At 35.8% G+C, this 6000-nt stretch overlaps 1 protein-coding gene across 6 annotated transcripts in view; it reads left to right on the plus strand.

Moving 5' to 3' along the window:
- Positions 1 to 6000, plus strand: part of LOC107743513 (signal peptide, CUB and EGF-like domain-containing protein 1) — a 78831-nt gene that overhangs the window by 14877 nt on the left and 57954 nt on the right. The window lies entirely within an intron of this gene.

The raw sequence follows: 6000 nt of genomic DNA on the forward strand, positions 1-6000 counted from the left end.
ACATTCTCTTTCTATTTCATTTTCTCCTAGTATGTATTTCTTAACCTTTTATAATATATAGATAATTAATGACGACTTTTAACTAGATTTCTACATTTTTTGATGGAAATGTGATTGGTTCATACAAAACTCTATCACATGGGTTTTGTGGGTGGTTGCCAAAGTGTTGCTATGTAGTTTTTAAGGTTGTTACAGCAACTTGTATTCACTGTACTTTATGTTCTCAGCTTCCAATAAAAGTAGTATTCAACTCAGTTTTAAATCCATGTTTAAATCCATTTCACAGATACCCAACAAGAGTAAAGCACATAAGATGAGCAATAGCAATAGTGATGCTTGCCTTAGTGTGGCTTGTGCCACTGATTATGTTCTGCATAAACACACACGCACACACTCACAGAGTGTGTTCAAACAAACCTAGTACTAAGTGCTAACCAAACTCTTTGAAACAGTACGGAAATCATTGCTGTGGCTTGTTTGCCTGGCTGATCTTGTGTAGGAAGTCGTTTCAGATCTCCACCTGTTAACAAGTTAAAGCTTTAATTAATTTAGGATTGGCTAATGGGGAGCTGATTAAAGAGCAATTTACTGCAGCTCCTCTGTCTTTTTCATTTCCATTCTTATTTGTTTTTTCTCTCCGCGTAGACAGCTGGACTCAATGTGTTGATCATTTGGCTCTTTTTTATGAATGCCTGCGCTGCCGCTGCTGTTTATTTATCTTTTGGCTGCTTTTCCCTTCTCGCTCCAACATCAGAATGGGAGGAGAAAACTCATGTAGTTACAGTTGCAACAGGGGTGATGTTGTAACTGAGGTCACTTTAACGAGAGAATTTTCAGTACCATTCTGTTGTGTTTACTTTAGGGCAATTCTTCTCTTCTCTTCTCTTCTCGAGTTAATTTCACTTCTATTTTGTTCTATTCTGTTTGCTTGACTTTGCTTCTCTTCTGTTCTGTTAGCTTCTGTTGAGTTAATTTCTCTTCACTTCTATTTTGTTCTGTTTGTCACTGTTTCTGTTCACTTCACATGATTTTGCTCTGTTCTGTTTGTGTTGCTTTGCTTTGCTTCTGTTCTTCACTTCTCTTCTGTTCAGTTCATTTCACTTCTGTTTTGTTCTGTTCGCATCACTTCACTTTCATACACTTCTGTTGACTTCGTTGAATTTCACTTCTGATTTATTCTGTTCTGTTTGTGTCACTTCACTTTGTTTCTGTTCTTCACTTCTTCATTTCAATTCTCTTTTCTTCTGGTCACTTCTTTTGAGGTAATTCCACTTCGTTTTGTTCACTTTACTTTGCTTCACTTCTGTTCTGTTCACTTTTGTTCTGTTCTATTTTCACATCAGTTTTGTTCTGTTTGCTTCGTTTCACTTCTGTTTACTTAACATTGCTTCATTTCTCTTCAGTTTCTATTCACTTCTGTTTACATCTGTTGAGTTATTTTCACTTCACTTCACCCCTGTCCGGTTCTTTTCAGTTCTGTTCACTTGTCAATTCACTTTTGTCTTTTTTGTTTTTCCTCTTCATTTCAGTTCACTTCTGCTCTCTTTAGTTCTGTTCACTTCACTTTAGCCTCTTTCACACAGAGCGTTGATCCCAGAAAATTGCCAGAGTGCCTTCTGTGTGAACACAAACACGTCCCGGGATTGATCCTGGGATGGGGACCTAGTAACATTTCCTCCTCACTATCCGCGCTGAAGCTGAGAACGTTCGCCAGGTTAGTGGAATGGTACGCGATGCGCTAGTGATCGAACATTACATGTCACATCCTGATGTCATGTGTCTTTATGGGATCTTTGCGGGATGTGTGTGAATGCACGCACAGATTCCAGAAAATCACTAGCAGTGTGAATGAACCAAAATCAAATGGTCCAGGGACACATTATCAGTGTATTCTCCAGAATCTCTGTGTGAAATGGGCTTTATTTTCCTCTGTAGCTTTGTTCTATTCACCTTACTTCACTTTTTTTTTGTTCTTATCTTTTCTTCTTATCCCGTTTTGTGTAGTCCTGATTGCTGCTGAAATTCTGTTGTTCTGTTCTGTTCCATTCAGTTTATTTCTCTTCAACTCACTTCTGTTCTGTTTAGTCCTCTCCTCTTACTCTTTGATTCTTGTGCCTTCTCTTTATTCTGCCCTGAATTTCTCTCTCAGTGTCCTCCTCCGTCATCTTCTCTCTCTCTCTCCCTTTCTTTTTCTCCCTGTTGTGTCATGTCATCTTAGATCTCTTCCAAATTAAAGTTTACACAAGAGCAATCAAACAAAACAAAAGCATTCTAGTTTAAACTCGCAGACCGGGATGCCAGGGCTCTTGTTTAAATTTTGGCAGAGAGGGCCTTAATTGAGAGATGACAGCTGAAATGTTATTTTTTTCCCTCCTTTTAAAGCAAGAGAGTGCTGTCAAACTGGTGATATCTGTTTCCATTTACACATTAAACACGGCGCACAACACGCTCGCAGCTATAAAGTCACTCGAGACAGAGGCAGCCAGCATGTCTTCTCCAAACCCTCCTGTCAAATATTTCTCTCGTCCGTGAACTGACAAATAAGAAGCAAGCCACCACGACTGGATTGTTACATGTGGCATTAAAGAGATAAAAGCTTGTGATCTGGGTGGCCTCGTATTCTCAGGAGAAGAAATGCATTTCAGGGAGGAAAGAAGAGTAGTAAAAGGAAAGTGGAAAGAAGAGGTGACAATCTACAAAATAGCATCATGCCATTTCTTTTGGAAGGGTCAAGGTATCAAACACAAAGTTTCATTAATTCTTTAAACACTTGTAAATAAAGATCGCAAATTATTTATAATGTGCTTGGAGATAAAATGTAATTAAGAAAAGCTTGTGTATTTAGGGTGTTACATGGCAACACTTTCCCAGAGGAAAATTGTATTGCTCAGAGTTGAGCCTTTTATAACTTAGGAGACCTGGAGCTTTTTGTTATGTTTCATTTATCATTTTTATCTTTTTTTATTATTCTTATTTGTGTATCAGCTTTGTCTCATATATTTCTCCTGAAATATGCATTAAATGGACAAAAAATAGACAGTGAAGACATTTATAATGTTGCAAAAGAGTTCGGTTTCAAGTAAATGCAGTTCTTTTGAACTTTCTGTTCCTCAGAAATCCTGAAAATGAAAAAGATTTCCACAAAAATATTAAGCAGCACAGCTGTTTTCAACATTGATGATAATAATACATTTGTCTTGATCATCAAATCAGCATTTTAGAATGTTTTCTTAAGTATAAGGCTGGAGTAGTGGTTAAATTAAATGTTTAAATATATTAAAATGGAAAACATATATCATAAAATATTTCACAATATTACTGTTTTTACTGTACTTTTGATCAAATAAATGCAACATTGGTGAGATTAAAAATCTTACTGACCCTAAACTTTTGAATGGCAGTGTAGGTTGTAATATTATAAAATTACTGTGCGTTATATACTTTCAGTGTTGGGCAAGTTACTTCCAAAATGTAATACATTATATATTACTAGTTACTGTCTTTTGAAAGTAATTAGTTACATTACAATATTACTGTCTCTGAATTGTAATGCGTTACACTACTTTTGAGTTACTTTTGAGTTACTTTCACCAAAATATCCACAGAAGTATTATAAAATGCCAAAATGTAGTTTATTGCTGCTCATTCTACACCCAGTGGAGGGTAATGTGGTAGGTCTATATAGCATAAAATTATAAAATCATATTTAGATACCCGGTATGTAGGTCTACATTAATGTTACGTTGTAGTTTAGGTAAAAAAAATATAAGAGACAGAGGCAGCCAGCATGTCTTCTCCAAACCCTCCTGTCAAATATTTCTCTCGTCCGTGAACTGACAAATAAGAAGCAAGCCACCACGACTGGATTGTTACATGTGGCATTAAAGAGATAAAAGCTTGTGATCTGGGTGGCCTCGTATTCTCAGGAGAAGAAATGCATTTCAGGGAGGAAAGAAGAGTAGTAAAAGGAAAGTGGAAAGAAGAGGTGACAATCTACAAAATAGCATCATGCCATTTCTTTTGGAAGGGTCAAGGTATCAAACACAAAGTTTCATTAATTCTTTAAACACTTGTAAATAAAGATCGCAAATTATTTATAATGTGCTTGGAGATAAAATGTAATTAAGAAAAGCTTGTGTATTTAGGGTGTTACATGGCAACACTTTCCCAGAGGAAAATTGTATTGCTCAGAGTTGAGCCTTTTATAACTTAGGAGACCTGGAGCTTTTTGTTATGTTTCATTTATCATTTTTATCTTTTTTTATTATTCTTATTTGTGTATCAGCTTTGTCTCATATATTTCTCCTGAAATATGCATTAAATGGACAAAAAATAGACAGTGAAGACATTTATAATGTTGCAAAAGAGTTCGGTTTCAAGTAAATGCAGTTCTTTTGAACTTTCTGTTCCTCAGAAATCCTGAAAATGAAAAAGATTTCCACAAAAATATTAAGCAGCACAGCTGTTTTCAACATTGATGATAATAATACATTTGTCTTGATCATCAAATCAGCATTTTAGAATGTTTTCTTAAGTATAAGGCTGGAGTAGTGGTTAAATTAAATGTTTAAATATATTAAAATGGAAAACATATATCATAAAATATTTCACAATATTACTGTTTTTACTGTACTTTTGATCAAATAAATGCAACATTGGTGAGATTAAAAATCTTACTGACCCTAAACTTTTGAATGGCAGTGTAGGTTGTAATATTATAAAATTACTGTGCGTTATATACTTTCAGTGTTGGGCAAGTTACTTCCAAAATGTAATACATTATATATTACTAGTTACTGTCTCAAATTTGATTAGTAATGCGTTATATTACTGCGTTACAGCAAAACGTAATATACTACTGTAATATTATTACTTTTGTAATGCGTTACTCCCAACACTGTATACTTTGAATTCCATAAATAGAAGAATTTGATGACAAATATTTCAATCTATGTCTTTGAGATTCTTTTCAAACTTTTATATTAAATCAATGTAACATAGAAGCATTTTCACAAGTAATCACAGACTTTTAAACCCTACCGCATAGTACAAAAAGCTTTCGGTTCCTGGTGCAGACAGGGATGCTTCTGTGGACGAGGGCATAAAGACCCCCTCTCTCGATGGTTACAGTAGTTAATAGGACAGTAAAGGCCTTGCTGTCTTGGCTGTGTTAACGAGACGCCCCGCAGATGCTATAATAAGAGTTATGTCGCCAGGTAAAGCCAGGAGCCACATAATAAACCACTGTGACCAAATTAAACTGTGGTTGTGTCTGCATGTTGTGGATGAGATTACGTGTATGTGTGTTTATGTATGTCCTGCATTCATACAGCGGATGCGCATTATCGGAATTTATTAGAAAAAAAAAATAGAGAATGAATAGCATGTCCAGACTTTAGCTATGATGTTAGCTCAAATAAATTATACAAACCAATGAGATCCACTCAGGACACAAAAGCCCAAGTTCATTAGACAGTGTCTCCTTTAGCCCAGTAGTCTTAGCTTGTAAGCTACACGGGAGATAGTGAAGTCAGTGGGCCGAAGAGCATGCTTTTGTGCCACCGTGCACAGACGCAAACGGCTATAAAGGTCTTTACGCACACAAATAAAGAGCTTGTAATACTTGCTGCCTCTTAACACACTCCAAACAGACAGGGCTGTAAACAAAAGCACATGTCCACAATAGCTGTCATACACTGCCGTTATCAAAAGTTATGTCAATGTGACACGGTGTGGAAACAGTCACTGCAGTCTCTATCTACGTAACAGTGAATTTGAGCATGTTTGTGAGTGCAGCCCTGATAATTCACTTATGACCAGTGGTGTAATGTAACGAAGTAATAATACTTCGTTACAGTACTTAAGTATTTTTTGGGAGTATCTGTACTTTACTTGAGTTTTTATATTTCAGCCAACTTTTACTTTTACTCCACTACATTTACTAGTTAAAATGTATACTTTTACTCCGATACATTTCCCCGAAGCATATTTGTTACTTAC

The sequence above is a fragment of the Sinocyclocheilus rhinocerous genome, unplaced genomic scaffold (genome assembly GCF_001515625.1).
Source record: "Sinocyclocheilus rhinocerous isolate Xijiao unplaced genomic scaffold, SAMN03320098_v1.1 scaffold551, whole genome shotgun sequence".
Classification (NCBI taxonomy): Eukaryota; Metazoa; Chordata; class Actinopteri; order Cypriniformes; family Cyprinidae; genus Sinocyclocheilus; species Sinocyclocheilus rhinocerous.